The 21,629-nt window shown below is 33.3% G+C and overlaps 1 long non-coding RNA gene across 1 annotated transcript in view; it reads left to right on the forward strand.

The window, feature by feature from the left end:
• Positions 1-1,289, forward strand: part of LOC144307188 (uncharacterized) — a 130,524-nt gene extending 129,235 nt beyond the window's left edge. The window contains exon 5 of the long non-coding RNA XR_013374125.1: positions 569-1,289. This is a non-coding gene — a long non-coding RNA (uncharacterized LOC144307188). The remainder of the gene's footprint in view (positions 1-568) is intronic.
• Positions 1,290-21,629: the final 20,340 nt, after the last annotated feature.

Genomic DNA, 21,629 nt, shown 5'->3' on the forward strand with positions numbered 1-21,629 from the left:
GATATATTCACTTCAACAGAAGAGCACTATCGAATCTGTTGTAGCTCAGTTGAGAAAGAAGCTACACAGGCAAAACATTAACAACATGAAAGACAAAGGTCAGCAGAAAGGACTTAAGTAATTATTAAAAAGTCCAAACTTGGCATTTTGGAACTGTATCTTAATTTGAAAAATTGATGATATTACAGTTATAAATAGACTAATCAATAAATAGCAAAAGCTGATGGAGACAGGCAAGGGCCAGTTAGTCTTTTCTCAGTCAGAATGATAAATGCAACACAAAACCTTATTGACAGTCGCTCCAGGAGGTTTTATGATTGACAATGAAGACATGATGTGAAATGCAATATTATGCACATATTCTTGATTCTAGAAAGATTTTTTAAAGTTATTATTGTGCTAATCATTTAGTAAATTTGACTTCTAACACAGAAGTGGTTAGCTATATCATTTAAAAAAGGATTTCCAAAATGAGGGAATTTTACAAAATTCCTAATATCAATTCTAAAATAGTAAAGCTGAATCTAAAAAAAAAACAATGAGAAAATAATATCTTTATCTATTTCAGACTGTAATAGAAGAGTACAACCAGGCCCTCGAAACATGAGAGCAGGAGATAAACCTTTTCCACCATGACATGATGCTCCTCCACGTGTGGCAAAGCATCACGGCTTCTGTCTTGGGGCACAAAGAGTAACCAGACTTTATGCAGGGAATGGACATTAGGCTGGGGAGGAGGGGGCTTATTCCAGTTCCAAAAGAAAGGTTTACAAATACAGAACAAACAAAAACCTAAAAAAATAATCATTTCTTGAATGTGTAGAGCTAATTTTTCTAATTAAGCCAGAATTTTCTCTCCAAGGAACTGATAATTGGAAACTTACAGTGACAGATATAGACTGATTGTGGCAATAATAAACTCTGATTAACTATGTGTGCAGGTTTAACCAGGGAGAGGCTAGTTGCCAATGACTAAGTTTTACGCAAATCAAATCAGATGTTTGATTATCACTGTGGCCATGTCACAAATGTCAAACTAATCTTGCAAGGGTGGTGACCCCAAAATAACCAGTATGGATAGAGAATAATTTAGCACCTCTTTTCTCATTTATACAACACATAATTTAAAAAAAAATACACTAACAACATTCAGGATTGTATAAAGGACATTTCTTTCAGTCCACATTTCTCAATAGATAGGCTATTGAAAGTTCCATACTTAAATGCATTGGATAAAAAAAATTAAAGAACTATCACATTTTTATATGCTCAGATTCTAATTAGGTACTAGTGAGGTCTTGGTGAAATCCTGTAAAGACAGAAAGTGTTTACTATCACCAAAAAAAAAAAAAAACTTCCCCCTAGCTAAAAATATAATTTGTAAAATAGTTTCAATTTTTAAAATTATAGCAATTCATGTTTTCTCACTCTGATGGTGTGTAAGCATGCATACATTTTACAAATCAAAGTAACACTTTTCCTATTCTCTTAATAACCTTTGGGGTTCTGAGATATCAGGTAAATACTGAAACTGAGATATTTTCAGCATATCTAAAATAAAGTGACTCTGATGACAGTTACAGAAGTTAGATGAATCCTTATTTATTTATTTATTTATTTATTTATTTATTTATTTATTAGATGGATCCTTTAATCATTATACCACTTATCTGAAAAACAGCATCCCTTGTTTAAAAGGCAACAAACCCTTTGGATGAATAGTATCAGAAAGTATGGTATGAAAGAGGTTAAACTCGGAAACCTCAGTTCTTATACAAAAACTAAATATAGTATTTGTATCATGCAAACACATTTCTCAGTTTTGTTAGAGATTTTGACAAATACGTTTCCAATTTATATTACATCAAAATGCTACAGCAAGCTGGGAGGGCTTGTATATATGAAACCATCTTGTTTGTTGTTGGATAAGGGCATTTGCTATTTGTTTTTTTTTTTTTTTTTGTATTGTTTTGTTTTGTTTTCTTTTTGGCATTTGCTATTTGAATTTCTTTATTCCTCAGACCTTACTATATGGATTATTATTAGGAAATTGGAAATGAGGCTGTAAATCTGTAAATGGATCTTGGAATATCTGGTTAGTCCAAAGTCCGGAGATAATTAGTTATACTCCATAGCCTCTGTTGAAGTGTATGTGAGTGGGATCACAGAGAGAGGATTCTAGCCTCCATGTTACCACATGAGCATGATGCAAAAATAAAAAATGTCTGCGTCAGTGATAGATACAAGGTCTAAGACAGCTCAGACAATATGTCTTACCCTTTTGACATTGAGGCTCAGAGACACTTGAAAAAATTTAGTTTTTCTGGGTTCTTATCTTAGAATCTGACCACAAGACTCCATTAACATGTTTCTGTGGCAGAAAACACAGAAATTGCCATAATTTACCTTCTCTAACTCTTCTTACTCTTATAGATTTACCCCTTTTGGCCCATTTTACCACACTGAGGATTTCAGGAGGTATGAGGCACAAGTCAAGGTCACAACAAGAAACTGATGGCAGAATCAGGATGGTGAGCTCAACATTTAGTAGAGGATCCTTCTGCAGAGACTTGCATAAGGTTAAATCAGTCAACAAGGGAGATACATGGGCCCAGGCTAGCAAGATTAGGAAGCCGTAACATCTGCTCCTGGCAGCATGGACCAATAGCCCTCAGTTGTTGGATGGACTAGACAAGAGAGCTCAAGCTGTTTTTGTTGTTTTTTTCACCATACATGTGATATCTTGCCAATTGTATTGGTTTCCTAGGGCTGTGTTAACAAAGTACTATAAGCTTGGCAGCTTAAAACACAGAAATTTCTTTTAAGGAGGCTAGCAGTCTGAAACCAAGGCATTGTCAGGGCTAGGTTGCAAACACCTCATTCCAATCTATGCCTCCATTGTCAAACGGTTGCCTTCCCTGATTCTTTGCATTATATTGTCTATAAAAAAACACCAGTCATATCGGATTAAGGGCCTATCGTACTCCTACATGACCTTATCTTAACTATTTACGTTTGTAATGACCTATTTCCATACAAGTTCGTGTTTTTAGATACTTGGAATTAGGATTTCAACATATCTTTCAGAAAGAATGAATTCAATCCCTACCAGTAGGGATGGTTGACAGGTTGGGCTCAATTTAAACTCTTTACAGCTTTTGGCACTTCTTACATTACAGCTGACTCCTTCAGGAAGTATTCCAAAAACAAGAGGTGGAAGGTGACAATTTCTTAAAGTTTCGACTTGGACTGGTTGGTACAGCTTCATTTCTTCCACATTCTATTAATCAAAGTTGTTATTAGATACAGCCAATTCAAAGGAAGGACAATTTCTATGTCACTTCTCAAAGGGAGAAGGGACAGAGATTTGAAGTCATTTTTAATCTCCTACAGACCTCAGTTAAATTAACCTAAAACTTAATTCCAGAATCCTAGATTACAGTGGTCCTATCCTTAATGGCTACCGCAGATTCCTACCAACCAGTATTGTGGGACAAGGGAGCCCTAGGGAGTGCTAATGTGAACCCCATAAATTCTAGATAAGTACTTCTTACACTATGAAGCATCAATTCAATTTATTATTTGTATTTGAAATCAGGCCAACAGCCAGTGAAGTAAACTCTTTATTCTATTGGATAAGATATATAAAGGAAAAAATAAAAAATATGCATAAAGAATTCAGAATGATTTTATGTAATGTTAGCTTCAGAATTATTTTGGAGATACTGTATTGCTTTTATTTACTTATTTTTTAGGCTAAGGGGATAATAGATGGGATGGAGTCCCAAGGACATATTATTTGGCCCTTCCTTCTATAATATCATTTCATGGGTCGGGTTCATTATAGAATTTTTCCAGTTTTTTATTTATAATTTTTCTGATTATACCTTCTGGAGCTAAAGAAGTATCCTTAATAGTAATATAAGTCATGGCCCCAATGGATAAACTGGGAAATAGGCTCAGGCCAACACTCCATAAATTATGAAACTTCACTCGAGACTGTGGCTATAGTTTTCAGGGATTGACATAAATTTTGAGTTGTTATTTTATAATTCCGTGGGAATTCAAAATATTTTCCTTTTCATAATAAATACTCACTTTGATAAATGGCTGCACATCTTACTGTGGGAGACATGAAGAAAGATGTGCTGTGGCCACCTTGCAGAGTCCTTCTTTAAAGGATGTCCTATCTCCTCAATCAAGGAAACTCAGCTCTATAAGCTGGCTTCCATTTGAGAATGTGGTAAGAAAGCATAAAATTCCTGTACAGTCCACTGAGTCAACTTCTTCCCATAGACATAGAATTTTTTTTCATTTATATATTTTAATAGCACTTTAACATACCACCAACTACTTCCTTCCTATGGACCGTATGATAAATTATACACAGCTGCAGATTTCTAGGGGAGATCAAAAGTTCTAGTATTCACTCCACCCATGTGTATAATTATGATCATAACTAACTCTCTCCTCTTACTCGCTCAGACCCTCACTGCTCCCACCGACCAAAGCAATCAGAAGGCATGAAAGTCTCCTTGGTGGAGAACAAAGACACTTGTTTCTAGGGCCACATAATAGTGACAGATGGAATATAGAAATGCACATTACTATCCAGCCCAAATAGTAAGACTTGTCTTTATAACTACATTTCCCATTTAAATTAAACATTTTTTCAGTTATCATTTTATATTTTTTTACTGCTATCCTTTGATTATGGTGCAAAATAAACATATATCAGTTGTTTCATTTCCTATTCTGAGAGTTATTCTATTTAAATAATTGTTCTAAAGAGTTCTGTTTGACAGGAATGGACATTAGGCCAAAATACTAATATCATAGCTACATATTCCCCCCTGGATGTGGTTTTGAATCTCATATGGAATAATTGAATTGGGCTATCTGGAACATTTTTAAACTTGAATTTGAGAGGGTGGAAAAAGTTATATTTCTGTGCATGTATGTGTGTATATATGTGTTCCCATAAGGTGAACAATAGTAGACATCTTTATTTTTATTGGTGTTCAAAAATTTAAACTCATGCTAAATGGGGATCAAGGTCTAGTGATAAAATCATGGAAAATCTAAACCTGTTGGTAGTATGGCTTCTACAATGTTGGCATGCTCAACTGATAAAGTGAATAAAGCTATAATACAAATGAGGAAGAAACAACAGATGTGGAGAATATGCTCCCTCCCCCCCTCCAGGTTCCTGTTTCCAGTAATCACTGTGGCCAAAAAAACTACTCCCATACACTCACTTTGGAACAGCAAGCATTCTAATTAAATCATCTGTTTACTTAAGCTAGTTCAAAGTAGATATCATCCATTTACAGATGGACAGTAATAAACAATTTGTAGAAGGTGATTTAATCAATATTCCTAATTATAATTGTTCAATATTCCTTTTACACTTCCAGGAAACTAACAAATTTATTATATCCCATCTAATAGATCTCCAAGGAGATAAGTAACAACTATGAGGCTTTACTTCTAATCATTGAATAAATATTTTTAATCTTTGCCTTGTTGCGTTTTGTTAACTCCTATTTCTTCTTCTTCTTCTTTTTTTTTTTTTAGATTTTATTTATTTATTCTTGAGAGACACACACACACAGAGGCAGAGACACAAGCAGAGGGGGAAGCAGGCTCCATGCAGGGAGCCTGTTGTGGGACTCCATCCTGGAACTCTGGGATCACGACTTGAGCCAAGGCAGATGCTCAACCGCTGAGCCACCCAGGCATCCCAAAAAATACAGTTGTCTTATGTAGTATCAGACCATAGGACTGGCTTAATTATAATTACCTTAAAATTGAATTTGGGGGGTAAAATTGAGATTACAATGTTGTTTTAAAGACTCTATTAATTCTACTCAAATCTAAACTTATTGTTTTGCTACTGTATTTTCTCACCAATAAAATCTAGCTCTTCACATTTATGAGGATTTTCCCTCTCTTTTTTTTTTAATTTTTATTTATTTATGATAGTCACAGAGAGAGAGGCAGAGACATAGGCAGAGGGAGAAGCAGGCTCCATGCACCAGGAGCCCAACGTGGGATTCGATCCCGGGTCTCCAGGATCGCGTCCTGGGCCAAAGGCAGGCGCCAAACCGCTGCGCCACCCAGGGATCCCCCCCTCTCTTATTAGTAAGTAATATTTATATTTCTTGAGATGGATAAATATGCATTATTTTCTCTATTTTTGAAATATGGGCAATGACTGAAAGTGTACCCTACACATGTCTTATAAATGATTTCTTATTCATCTATCTATACATATGCCATGGCCATTTCAAGTTTTATTTTGACTTTTATTTTGTGTAACTTAAGAATGAGTTCATAAAGATGATTCACCTAAACATGAAAGAATTCACTGGGTCATTTGTAGCAGTAAGAAGGAATTAGAATTATTCTTCATGTGTATGTAATTTCCCAAGGGAGTGGGAAGTAGATTGAATAGCTTTCCTTAACTTCCAAGAATTCTCTGGAGTGGTTGAAGAAAGAGTTTAACTTTAAAGAATAGAAGAAATATTTCTTGTCCTATAAAATTACAAAGGAAAGAAAAATTACTACCCACAGTGCTGATTTTCTCATACTGGTTCTGGAACAAACAACCACAGGAACAAGAAAATTGGGTAGTTTTACAATTTAATAGACCCAATTCGTCAATTAAACACCTTGACAAAGTTGCAGATTTTTTTTTTTTAACTCAAAGTCATAGGTAGTGATTCTCTGCCCTTCAGAAAATTTGAGATATCAAAGAAAACAATATCTGTCCACTTTTAGAAAATACTGCTGTGATCATCTGAGTGAAACTGCAGAACAAAAATATTTCAAAAGCACTTTGTAATACTAATACATATAAAATTGTAAAAATTTTGAAAAACAGATCAAATATACAAATGATACAGGAGATAAACTATTACCTTTGTCAAATAATTTATTCTGAGCAAGATACTTAAAATATAAATTAATGCTTTTTTTGTCTTTTGTGATTCTTTTCTGCTTGATAACTTCCTTAATTGAACAAATCTGTCAGATATTTTCATTTTCATCTGTCTTTTCTTTTCAGTTCTCTTTTAGATGCTCCTTATCCTACCACACCTCATACCTACACTACCTATGATTTCACTGTGACCTCCAAATCTATGCTTTCTCATTTCCAATCCATGTGATATATTTCACCAAAATGGTCAGTTTTAAAGAGTTTGGCTATAAAAATCCCCATTTGCAGGTTTAAAATTCTTGTGCAGGCATAATTACTCACTGGATCATGTTTCATTCTGCAAATGCCACGATTCTCACTCAGTTTTGTTGATAAATTATATAGTAGCCCTAATTCGTAGCCTAAGGATGTCACTCCCAAACCAGATTTCTGAAATTTTGCCACATTTTTTCCAAGTAAAAGATCATACAATGATATTCAAAACTAGAGTTTTGTTTTGCCTGTTCGTTTTGTACCTTCCATTGTTCTGTAAAAAAAAAAAGAAAAGAAAAAAATATATATATAATCACTCTGACTTACACAATCTTTCATTCTCCAGTACTTGTTGTAGGGTACTTAATAAAATTTGGTCTCCATTCTCCATTTTTAAAGGACTGTTTATTCACTAAATTGTCATTGAAACTTTCTTCATTTAATAGCTCTTGATTAGTGTGATGGCTAAGAAGTCATCTGATCTTATCACCACTTTCACCTCGATAAGGGTTTCAAATCAGCATGTGTGCTACTGTGACACTTGCATCGTTATTTCAGAGTAGGTATATTTTGCATATTTATCTCAGAGTAGGTACATTTTTATCTTAAATATTATGTAAAAGAACGTTTTTTAAAATACAAAACCAGAGAAGATAATAAACCAAAATAACCATATATCTGTGGTCCAGAATTAATAATTTTAACAATATTTCAGTTTCCTTCAAATAAATTTAAATGGATAAAGTAAAATATTATAGATACATTGGAAGTGATATTTGACCATCAAATCTACTTATTTCCATTTCATTCTATCCTCAAAAAATCTTTTATCTTCTTTTCAAAAAGACAACAAAAAAATGAACTAAAATAAATTTTGGATATAGCCTCCCAATCATATTTTAATATCCCATATTCATATCTATGCAGAACACGTAATATGTCACTCTGCATTTTAATGATGGTTTTCAAAATGCAGTTGAGGAAATGTGCTTTTTTACTCACAATTTAATTTTTGAGCTGTAATTTTATGTACTGTTGGGCTGGAACTAGCTGGCTAGTATTGACTTGAAAAAGTTCATTATTGCTTTTTCATATCAGTAGCTTAAAATCAGCCATAGCAGAAGTATTTACAACATGCAAATTGTAAAACAATACAAACTAGGACATTTTTATCAGACTTATTATAAACTGACTGTATTTCTAATCCATCTCATTTTCCATTTAACCATTATATTTTATCTTTTACAAATATGCCAAAATTAAATCAGCTATTGCCTTATTAATGGAGCATCATGACCTTTCCTCTTTTTCCTTCTCTTTTTTTTTCTCTCTTTTTAATTTGCTATTATACACAATGTACACCACGTACATATCTCCTGAGACCAAATAAGGCAAGTGGAATTGCTGAGTTCTTGCTTCCTTGGGTTTCAATATGACAGTAGTTAAGGCAGTATTAATACACTAGTTCTCATTTCTCACATCCTTGACAAAACATGACACTTTTATGCTTAACTGTTTCTGCTAGTCTCATGGATGAAGCATTGTATTATTTTTGTTTCATTTCTATTTCCCTGATATTAATAAGGTTGATCTCCTCTTCGTTTACTTATTTTAAATTTGTTTTTCCTCTGTTGCATGTAAGAAATAACTTTCATAGTATCAAAATAATTTAATTTTCTTTAAGCATATACAAGTTAACTCTTACCCTCCAAGACTAAATTGCTTGAAATCAAGAAATGTTTTTCATGTTGTTTTGTTAGACATGCTTTTAGTTTTGTTTGTTTTTCATTAGGAGATAGTGTTAGTTCATGAAAGGGCTATCCTTCACTACTTACAGAATACCATCATGATTATTTATCCCTTCACGGTTCACTTATTTATTCGATGAATATTTAATGAGCACTTTCCATGTCAGGCACCATTTTAGATGCTAAGGATCCGATCAAGAACAACAACAAATTTTTAAAAAAGGAAATCTCTGAATGGAGTTTCCAATCTTGTGGTGGAAGTCAATCTATAAGTAAGATGTATAAAGAAGACACATCGTGTCTTAAATAGTGGTGAGAACTTTAAGAGAAACATAAAACAGAAACAAAGGTGTTGGGGAGGGCTGTAATTTGAGTGGCCAGGGAATATGTCACAATCAAAGGGATAATTGAGCAAAGTCTGGAAGGACAAGAGAAAGCAAGTTATCTACGTGGGGTAGTATCTGCTAGTAAGAATGATTAGCAAGTGCAAAGGTACTGTGGATAAAATCTGTTTTTAAAGTTTCAGTAGTACAGTGACTATCTTTTTATACAAAAAGTTAAAAATATGTCATAAAAAAACAAATCCTTCTGAGAGATCAAAAACCTAACCCCAAAAGGGAGATGCATTTATTCATCATTACTATGGACATATTTGGGAAAAATAGAAATTCCTCCGTGCCACGCCCATACTTCTGCTTCATACTGTTTTTCAACAGATTATCCCTTTCGGTGGAGGTAGCTATTGTAGTAAAACTAGTCTCAAATTGAAATATCATTTTAATGCATTATGGTTAAGGTCAAGAGACATATAAACAACTATTCTTTTTTTTTTTTTTAAGATTTTACTCATTTATTTATGAGAGACACAGAGAGAGAAAGAGGACGAGATAAAGGCAAAGGGAGAAGCAGGCTCCATGCAAGGAGCCCTATGCTGGACTGATCAGGGGACTCCAGGACCCTGGGCCAAAGGCAGGCGCCAAACTGTGGAGCCACCCAGGGATCCCCATAAACAACTATTCTTTATGATAGTATCACCCTGTATCTTTCAACTATGCCAGTCAAATTTCTGACAGGTCGCCATCCTTTGATGGCATCATTTATATATAGAGAAAAAAAAAAATACACGAGAGACTAAGCTCTTCAATATCATGTTATAGTAAAGGAAGAGGAACATTCTTCTCCCACCTTAAATATCTAAATGTTCCTCTAATTTCTGGTTACTTATTTTTCATCTGAAAGTTTGGCCTTGTCCTTCCTGTTTCCCTGAGAAGAATTGTGTGAAGGATAAGACACCAAGGAAATAAAACTTCAAGGAGCTATTTAACTGCCTACTGGCCTTCATCTCCGCATCATCTCTAGCTGAACAAAATAACCACTAAAAGCTATTATCAATAGCTTTCAACTGCCTGGAGTCACACTTCCAAACACACTGTTTTATCCTAAATACTCTATTCCTATATACCCTGAAACACAGTCTGCTAGACACATCTAATTTTTAAAACATGGTCCTATTATTGCCTTCTTTAGGACACAGATATTATACCTTCTTCCAATAAATTTTAAGGCATTTATACATCTAAAGAATAGTTTAAAAGAATTTTCATCACTTCCCCAAACTATTATGAATTCTTTAAAATTTTTCCCCTCCTTTTAAATCCCCCACTTAAAATAAGAAAGTGATTAGGAAAAAAACAGACTTCTGTGTTCTATTGGTTATATGGTAAAACAAACAAACTGTATGACTGCTTTACTTCAGAGGAAACATGATGAATATTAAGGATTGAACTATTGAAAGTAGGCCACTGTTACATATAGGTTATTATGCAAACCGCAATTCAGCTTTAAATGTTACGGTACACTGTATTGGTAAATGAGTCCCTTCCTCACTCTATATGAAGGTTCTAACTTTATTAAGATTTTAATTTGCATGTGTTACAGAAACTTGGATGATATTTATGAGGTTGAAATGATAAACTTTAAATAAGTGGCATTTAATATCTCAAGAACAGAAATATCAAGTCATCAATGATAAAATACATGTTTAATATTTCTAATAATGATAAATGGCAAATAAGTATGGTACAATTCAGACATGTAGTAAGTACTCATTATTATATTGATTATTTGTAACGAAATCTATAAATATATGTTCTATGACTGATAGACCTCCATGTAATCAATTTTTTTACATAGCAAATATAGAGCTGTGCTCTGTAAACTAGTGTCCCGCTTGGTCTTAAAAGGAACTTAAGTGAGAGACATAAACCAGTTTTATTTGTGGCTCAGCATGAAACTGATGAAATTCTGATACTAATCAGTTCTCCCAAGGCTAGACACTATAAGGTAGAAATTTAACTCATTTGCAAATTTATCATTTTTGTCATTTATGCTTTGTGTTCAGCAATACTTTTTATTGAGATATAGCTAACATTTTTTGCTGTACAACATAATGATTTGATATTTGTATATATTAAAGAATGATCGCCACAATAACTCTAATCACACATAGTTACATATTTTTTTCTTGTAGTGAAAATTTTTGAGATCTACTTTCTTAGCAACTTTCAAGTATGTAATATAGTATTATTAACCATAGTCACCAAGCTTATATCCTAGGACTTAATTATTTCATAACTGGCAACTAGTGTCTTTGACCCCCCTCACTTATATTGTCTACCTTCCTTGCCACCCACCTCTGGCAACCACCAATCTGTTCTGTGAATTCCATTTTTGTTTGTTTGATTTCATTTGTTTGTTGAGATTCTACATATAATATGTAGATTATATGATATTTATCTTTCCATATCTCATTTATTTCTCTTAGGGTGATGTCCTCAAGTTCCACCCATGTAGTTTCAAATTGCAGGATTCCTTTCCTTTTACGTTGAATAATATTCCACTGTGTGTGTACCACATTTTTATTTATTTATTTATTTATTTATTTATTTATATTTATTTATTTATTTTTCATTGAATTTATTTTTTATTGGTGTTCAATTTGCCAACATATAGAATAACACCCAGTGCTCATCCCATCAAGTGCCCCCCTCAGTGCCCGCCCACCTCCCCTTCCACCACCCCTAGTTCATTTCCCAGAGTTAGGAGTCTCTCATGTTCTGTCTCCCTGTCTGATATTTCCCACTCATTTTTTCTCCTTTCCCCTTTATTCCCTTTCACTATTTTTTATATTCCCCAAATGCATGAGACCATATAATGTTTGTCCTTCTCCGATTGACTTATTTCACTCAGCATAATACCCTCCAGGTCCATCCACGTTGAAGCAAGTGGTGGGTATTTGTCGTTTCTAATGGCTGAGGAATATTCCATTGTATACATAGACCACAGCTTCTTTATCCATTCATCTTTCGATGGACACCGAGGCTCCTTCTATAGTTTGGCTATTGTGGACATTGCTGCTATGAACGTCGGGGTGCAGGTGTCCCCGCGTTTCATTGCATCTCTATTTTCTTTTTTAATTCATCCACTGACGAACACTTATTTTCATGTCTTGGTTATTATAAATAATGCAGCTAAAAACATGGGAGTACATATATCATTTTGAGTTAATGTTTCCATTTCCTTTGGATAAATACCTAGAAGTTGAACTGCTGGGTCATATGGTAATTCTAGTTTTAATTTTGTGAGGAAACATTGCACTGCATCAATTTACATTTCCACCAACAGTGCACAAAAGTTCCCCTTAATCTCTAAACTTGCCAAAACTTAACCTTTTGTCTTTTTGAGAACAGGCATTCTAACAGGTGAAGTGATATCTCATTGTGATTTTGTTTTGCATTTCCTTGAGTAATCCTTATACTATATAATATCCAAGCATAGTATCAATGTGTTATAAAAATAAATTTCTATATTCTATATAGAAATATATAACAGCATTATATTATAAACTAATGAATTCAATAGCCATGTTTTGAAAGTTCATTCAATAATCACCCAATGTACAATGAATAAAATTCTGCACAGATTGATTTTTGTGCTAAAGTTTAAAAGTTAGTTAAACACCACTATTTTATTCATGAAGACGATTAGTTGTAGATTGCATAAAATGTAAATAGCCAAATGCAATTACTCAGTTTAACATGAGATAGTAAGATTAGGTTTTGTTTTTTAAATTAGATTTTAAGTTCTACAGGAGAAAAATACATAATTGAATAATTATATTCAATACTAATAAATTTTATTATCCAGCTACTCATATGAAATACATAGCCACTATAATTCAATATATATTATCAATTAAACATATGTGGAGTGTATGTGAAATCATATATATTTCTTTTTTTTTTTAAGATTTTACTTATTTATTCATGAGAGACACAGAGAGAGAGAGAGAGAGAGAGAGAGAGAGAGGTAGAGACACAGGCAGAGGGAGAAGCAGGCCCCATGCAAAGAGCCCGATGTGGGACTCAATCCTAGGACTCCAGGATCACGCCCTGGACCAAAGCAGGCGCTAAACCACTGAGCCACCCAGGGATCCCTGAAATCATATATATTTCATAAAGCTTATTTTTTTTAGATTTTAAAATAAAAAAAACATATTAATTATACTAGTCAATCAATAGGCATATATTGAGTGTATGCAGCAGTAATATTGCTGTGGTTCTGGGATATGAAATACAGCCCTTCTTTGATAGCAAATAATCTGGTTTATGAGATTAAAAACATGCACTAGAGATAATTAAAAAGCAATTTAAGTCAGCATATAATTTTGCAACTTTGTATGCAGTAGAATGTTGATTGACTGCATATTATGCGTTAAATGTCTTTCTGAGTTTTGAAGTAACATCAAATATAGGTCAGAGTCATACACCAAGAAACTTAGAGACTCAAAAAGAGGAAGATAGCAGTGAAAAGATTTGGAATTCTGAGTTGCAGAAAAATGATGGAAGGAAGTGCAGGCTGCAAAGGGAGCATAGGAGGACATCCTGTAGCTGGAAGACTTTGAAGAGGGGGATGTTATGGAAGATTCTCTTGGATAAGCAGAACCAATGTTTAGGGCAAAGAGGATTTCAAGCAGAGAACATGCAAAAAACTGGAGTTAAATACGTGTATAATTTCTACAGATCCTAAATACATGAATACATGATGCTGATTCAATCACACCTTCTAGATCTGGTTCTGACATTACTAATTCCCTGATCTTAGGAAAGACACTTGAACATTTTGAAACTGAATTTACTCATCTGTATTTAAAAAGTGATTAAGTTATTGCCTCACTCTCTTCCAGTCCTCTCGTTATTCACTTTTATATTAATAATAAGAAAAAAACAGATGTTAGGACTCATGAAATTTATTTTAGCTTTATATTGACCTTAGATAACCTGAAACGACCAGAATGAAAGTTTTGTCTTCTGGCTGTCCTTAACCAGTTCTGCATTTACCTCTTAAGCTCCAAACAAAAAGCTTTCTCTTTGTGATACCTTCCCTCAACCCAAAGGCAGATATAATGATGCTATCCTAGAGTCTGTATAAGTTTAGTTCACATTTCCTATACTTCTCCCTGTTACTACAGTTGTTTTTGTACAGATCTTTCTTTTTCCTGGGGGGATTGGGCACTTCTCCTGAGTAAATTACTAAGGGCTTGATTCATCTTTACATCTTATTGAACAAAATACCCCTAAATAAGTGTTTGTAGGGATGCTTGGGTGGCTCAGTGGTTGAGCATCTGCCTTTAGCTTAGGTTGTGACCCCCGGGTCCTGGGATTGAATCCCACATCAAGCTCCCACATGGAGCCTACTTCTCCCTCTGCCTGTGCCTCTGCTTCTCTCTGTGTGTCTCTCATGAGTGAATGAATAAAATCTTTAATAAAAGTGTTTCTAAGAGAATAAATTGCTAACCACTTATACTCCTTAATGACATAGTTATATTTAATCTTTTAACAAAAAGTGAATTATAAGGCATATCTGTTGAAAAAATATAACTTAAAAACCAAAGACAACACTTGTTCAATTAATGATTTAAAAAGAATAGTTAGTTCCATTTTGAGAAATGTTTTTATTATAGATTTTTTTAAAAAAATCAGGACAGTTGGCTGAAACCAGGTTCAAGTAATAGTGTAATTAGCTAACTTGCATTAGATAGAACATGTATCCAATATAGTTTTTCCAGTACTTCTTTAGATTAATTTTTCTCTTATTGATGCATCTTAGTAATTCAAGTCAGTTGTTTTATTACTGCCTTGCTTCCAACAAAACTCTAGAGGTTGTATGAATATAGATTGAGCAAATATAATTTTAAACCATTATGTGTAGTCATATTAAAAAGCAGGGGATAAGAGGAAAATGTTGATAATTGTACTCCACCCATTAAAAAATTTAAATTGATTTGACTTCAATGTGAGGGCTAAAAGCATATTCAATGTATTAAAAAGCACAAATCTATAGTCTATTGTTCAGCACACTGTTATTACTATTAGTACATCATTTTCCCTTCAGACTTTCACTGCACAAAGTTGGAAGAAAATGATTGCAATCAATCTTTTAATAATTTGAGTGCAGTTCTAAAATCTAATATGCATAGCTGAAGGAAAGATATTTAGTCTTTCTTTGCCTCAGTTTCCTTATGTAAAAAAATAACAATTCTAACTAGATCACTAATTCAAAACTTTCTTCTTTCTTCCTTTTTTTCCCTCCCAGAATTATACCCTAACCTTCATATCCAACGGTGCCTATTGATAGAGAAGAAAGAGAGCTGAAAAGATAGTAATTTACTACCCTCCTAACCTTGTCCATTTGAAACCTAGACACTCTCAATACTTTTATTTCATTGTAAGTCAGGGTAAGATTTATTGAGTACTAGTTTCTGTGGAAAGAAAAAAAAGAAGAAAAAAAAAGGAAAGGAGGACAGCAATTTAAGCCACTGAAAAGAATCATCTCAGATTTAAGATATTATTAATTAATAACAAATTAGCAATTTGAGTTTTACTTCCCAAACTAACGATTAAGTTAATAAGTTACTCATTTATATATATAATTAAGGATTCTTTACATCATAAAAATATATTTTATATTTCAGTACTTTGATTTTTCAGTAATAAAAAAAATTTTTAATTTTATTTTAAAAAAAAGAGTGAACCAGAATACATTGTCTTTATTTTAGGTATTTTTTTATATTGCCCTGAGATGTTAAATACCAGAATTAGCCTGCCAATGAAACTGAGTAACATTTCAGGTTAATAATTTTGATCGCATCAGCTTTATCCATTGTTGTCTTTTTTTTTTTTTTTTTTTGGAGGGGGCACAGAGCAGGGAATTTACACAGTGTTATCCAATATTTAACTGTGACTCTTAAAAAGTAATTTTATGCATATAGCCTTTTTCCTCCACTTACCTTTCCAAAAGAAACACATATATAAACACACACACCAACACTTTTCTTCCGTGTGTATGATTTTTTTTTTTTTTTTGAAACTGTTGTCGGGTAGAAACTGGGGGAGAGTTGTGTTTTGAAGAGCAAACATTGTTAGCAACTTATTACTCTTTCCTCCCTCTGATCTTCTTAACGTATGAGTTTCTTGGATCCCTGATGTTTGAAAACTGTTGAAGAATGCTTACATAAGTTGGCAATGTAATAGCATTATGTCTGGCTGCCAGCAGGCAAGCAAAGTAGAGGACATGGTATCCAATCCAAAGCATCACCTAGGTCTTAGAAGTCTCTCTGACTTCCTGTTCTGATGGTCTGACTTGTTCAATAGGTAAAGAAAGGTAGAGAAGGGCTGCCCACCTATAACAGGTGGACCATACATGTCTCACTTTGAACTTCTCAAGTATATACCTGGGCCTTGAATCTGAAGACAACCATATCTTGATGATTTCTAAGTCTACTTTATTTCCTTTTTAATACGTTATTCAGCAGTCAGATTTCAAAGGATTTTTCACAGTTGCAACATAGTCCAATATTGATTCATAATTGTTAATCACTCCAATGCAAACACTGTTATGCCAAAAATAACATTTTACCTACCTCTTGTCTCTTGTTAGGCATGCTAATGATTCCTTTATTAAAACACATATCCCCAGACCACCAGTGATGTTTTATGAATTTTATGTATCAATGCTTCACATGAACTCCTTCTATGAGTCACTTTTATAAAGAAACTTCAGGATTTAAAACATTAAATCCTAAGTAGGCTTAGCATAGAGGTCTACATTAATGGTATTTTTTCTCTGCTACACACAGTATTGACTCTTCTGACATATGCAAATTTTCTATGTGCCTGAACACAGTACTTTCTGAGAATTTCTCCGGATCTTAGAGTAATTCATCGATCCTTCTCCCCCAACCCCCAAACTCATTATGTAGTCATGGCCAATAGACTTAAATAGAAGCCATGAGGTAATTTGAGATAATAAAACATCAACCATCTTTCACCCTTGATTGCTTAACGTCCTAGGTGTTAATGCGACCTAGGAAGTTGAAATAAACTAATAAAAAACCTCAAAAAACCAAACTAGCAAAAAACCCTTTCTAGCCCTAAATATATTGTTTGCACGTCTCCAAACTTTACAGAGGTACCGCAGTAACCACAATAGTCCAAGTGTTATTTTTCCCTCAAAATTTTATGCCATTGCTATATAGATTAAAGTTATTTAACAAAATCTTCCTGGTTTACCTACAGAAAAAAAGAGATTATTCTCTGTATTAAGTATAAAATTCCTAAAGACAATTCCAAATTCATAAAAATTCTGAATGATAGATTCAAATAATTTAGTATTTTAAAGACATGGATATATATGCTTATGTATATAAGTAAACATAAATAAATATGTATGTATATATTGATATATGCATATATGTTAATATATGTTATATAAACTTTTATTTTATTATTTCAATCAATATTATCATTACTTTAGCAGACTGAATAAAAAGTTAATTTATACAAGCTAAGTATTTACATTTTAAAATTATTTTTAAATTCTGATGGAAGGCTAAAAAGGCAAACAGCCTTCATAATGATTTTCTTCCACAATGCATTTGTCAATTTGTCTTTGAAATCACTTCTTTTTCCAAATAATATCTGTGGACTTAGAGAGGTACTTACTAAGAATCCACTATGGCAGACTTAGATCTAAACTTACCTACTTATTGTCATCTCCTCCCCAGACACTCATGCTATATGTTTTGTCATGTTCTTATTTTCTATTGATGAATCATATAAGTTTAACTAATACTCTAACTCTCTGGGTCTTGTCCCATCTACTTTAGACAATATATCTTTACTGATTAATACCTAAGATTAAGTTGAATGACTACTTCTTTACTTTTTTTCTCCATCCTCTTTTGGATTTGAATGGGACAGAATTTCTTCTATGCATTATCTTTTGTTTTAATTCAACCTCTTATCTAGGACTTAACACTTAACGGGGGAATTGCCTCAAAATAGAGGAAAAACTATGATTTTTTTCCCCAAACTTTTTCTAAAACCATAAAATTTTATTTCTGCCATCTCCTTGGTCATACAGATAAATATATTAGAGGCCATGTGCTGAATAAAACATAATTTGGCATGGAAGAGCAAATAAACATAATATATTAATTTATTATTTCCCTACTTACATCAATATTAAATTTTACTTGGATTTGTGCAATTGCTTTGAAATGGGGATGGGAAGGAAGATGTCATCTCTGAAACTGGGTAACAAGGTTGAAGCATTTCCAGAACTTGTTGAAATCCAAACCTGAGAAGCAGTTTCTATTGAAACATTTAGTGATTTTTTTTTTACTTCAGCTTTAAAAATATAGTGTTAGAAAATGTGTTTTCTGTTATCATAACCAATATATAGTGGAATATAAATTCCACTTGAGAATCTAACCTATTCTAATGAATCGAGTGACAATGTTTACTTTCTGCAAGTTTGATAAGAAATGGAGGAAGAAGTTCTTTCAACACCCATATCTGCACTTCAGTAGCATTATTTGTCACATTGACCCTACAGTATTGGTGTGCTATGCATATTTTTCCATCTGTTTTATTAGAAAATCATTTAGTCTTCATAATCCATACCAAGATTATATTTTGTAAATCAATATATCAAATTTTTATATTTCTCTAATATAAAATGTTGAATGGGTAAATTGAATTTATCATAATATCATCATGTGTATTCAATGTAGATGTTAAATGCATATATATTTCCTGTACAATGTTGATATTAATGGTATATTTATTACGAATCATGTTAAGATCAATATTGTATTATGAAATTTCAGTTATACTCCAGTAATGAGGTACTGGAATTATTGAAATAGAATAATTAGTCAGGGACTATTTCTTGGTATGAGAAAGATCCTATACCATATTTTAAATCACTTTGGAATGGGGGAAAAGAAGCAATTCAGAGTGAATTTTTTTCTAAGATTTCTATCTCATGTTTGCATAAGAAGAAAATGAATTTTCTGTTAATAACAGGATCATTGAACAGCAGCCCTTAAAGATAATAACAGTCAGTACTTCACTTCCTCCATTTCAGTAATCCTAGACAGATGGATACCAACAAACAAGCAAATGGAGCTAGCTAATTAATAAGTATATTGTTCTGAACATGAGGCTCTATGCTTAATAAAACCCATCATTCATTTACTCACATTATAAATATTTAGCCCCTAATGTTGTTCTGGCAATATGCTAGGTACTTAAAAATGAATAAAGATAGGGATAATACAGTATGGTAGGAGGACAGACACATATAAAATAATCACACAAATAAAGACAAAATAGATATCCGAACAATGCTACAGATGACAGCAATAAGGTGTAATGAAATTTTAAAAAATGACTAAAGAGATATGAGGTATGAGGTACTTAGCCACAGGTGTCAGAAAGAACCCTGCAAAATCTGGTAGCCTAATATATTTCATTCCTTAAACATGGTAATAGCTATATTTAACTTGCCTTTAGTTTGTTGAGTATTTCACCAAGCCAAGTACATTTGAGACATAAAAATAATCCAAAATAAAATGCTGCATCAAGTATCACAAAAGAGATAAAGCTTCTCCACTGCTGGAGTTCAGACATGTGGCACACATCCTTGCAAACTGATTGTCATGTTGGTAGAAATCCACTTTCATGAAAAATCTTTGATCCCCAAACAAAACTTTTGTTATCTCAGGATAATAATCATTCTAAATGCAATGCCATTCAAATTTGTCTTCAGGCTAAATCTTTAAAGGTATATACAGTACTGTGGGAAGGCAGAGAAGTATGACAAACAGAAGTATTCCACTAATAACTGGGAAACACTCGAGACCAAATGACATTTTATGACCCTGTGCCATACAAATCCAAAGGAGGAAATGACACTACTTTTTTTTTAGTTATTAGCAAAATTTTAACTATAATATTAATATAGGTATCTATGATTATTTTATTTTAAATTGTTTATAAACCACCTTACTAGCTCCTAATACCTTCTCCAAACTTGCAACTCCACTTGAATTTCCCAGCAAATTGCATTGTACCACTATTAATTACTGTAGTTCAAAACTTGGACTTCATATTTTACTTTTCCGTCTTTTTGTTATTTGAAATATTGACTAAGTCGTTGATGAAGATTCTAACTTCTTACATTCCTTCAAACTTCATACTATTTTGAGGGGCCTGGGTAGCTCAGTCAGCTAACCATCTACCAGCTCAGGTCCTGGAATTGCTGACTGCCTGCCTGCTCAGCAGGGAGACTGCTTCTCCCTCTCCCCGTCCCCAGCCCAACTCCCCATTGGGAGCTCTCTCTATTTCTCAAATAAAAATAAAACAAAATATTTAAAAATAAATGAATACATAAATAAATACCACACTATTTTTAAATATTCTATTTCACTTCTAGAATTTTCACCAAACTCAGTACTTCTCCAACTATCTCTTGGTGAAGGATCAGTCACTCCCTCCCCAAATCAGTGTAGAAAAATAATTTTGTAAGATGCAATAAATGTAAACACTAGAAAAATAAAATACAAGTCACAAAGACATAAAATGCAAATTCCACTTTTATTAGATGTAAGAGAGAACATCACATTACAGTAAATATAATCAGGACAAATAGAAGAAAGAAGTGTACACATTTTATAAATTGTTCATGAAAACTATGCATACAGGTTATTAATATAGAGAATTGCTTTTACAGTTGATACATCTTGTCTCCTTCTGTGATATATGAATTATTAAACACCTACGTGCATACATTGAACAAGACCATCTATCCAATGTGTGCATATAACTTGACAACTGTAACTCAAAAGTATATACAAGCGTACTTGTTGACTTATCTGTTAGGTTGAAGATAACATCACTCCTAGACAAAGAAGCACATCAGTGACCAGCTATGTCTGGTTTTAGTAGCATATCAAAACGGCCTCACAGAAACATATTAATATTTCTGTCAGGGGTGTGAGAGTCTGTGTTGCATGAATGAAGGTCTCGGTCCTTAGATTACTCACAAGAAAATTTATGTGAAGATCTGCACTGAGATAAAGACAGCCAGAAGGAAAGTTGGAAGCACAAAGTAGTTCATGAAAGCAAAAAAGTACACTCTCTCAAAGTGGGAAAACAGACGGGTTCCCCAAGCGGAACCAGCCCTTAGGTTGTTTTCCAGTTGGATATTATTGGGTCTCTCTGGGCTGGGAGGAGCTGAGCAGTGGTCTCTAATGGACGCTGCTTCCAATCGTTTGGGAA

This window comes from Canis aureus, chromosome 38 (assembly GCF_053574225.1).
Source record: "Canis aureus isolate CA01 chromosome 38, VMU_Caureus_v.1.0, whole genome shotgun sequence".
In the NCBI taxonomy this organism is placed as follows: domain Eukaryota; kingdom Metazoa; phylum Chordata; class Mammalia; order Carnivora; family Canidae; genus Canis; species Canis aureus.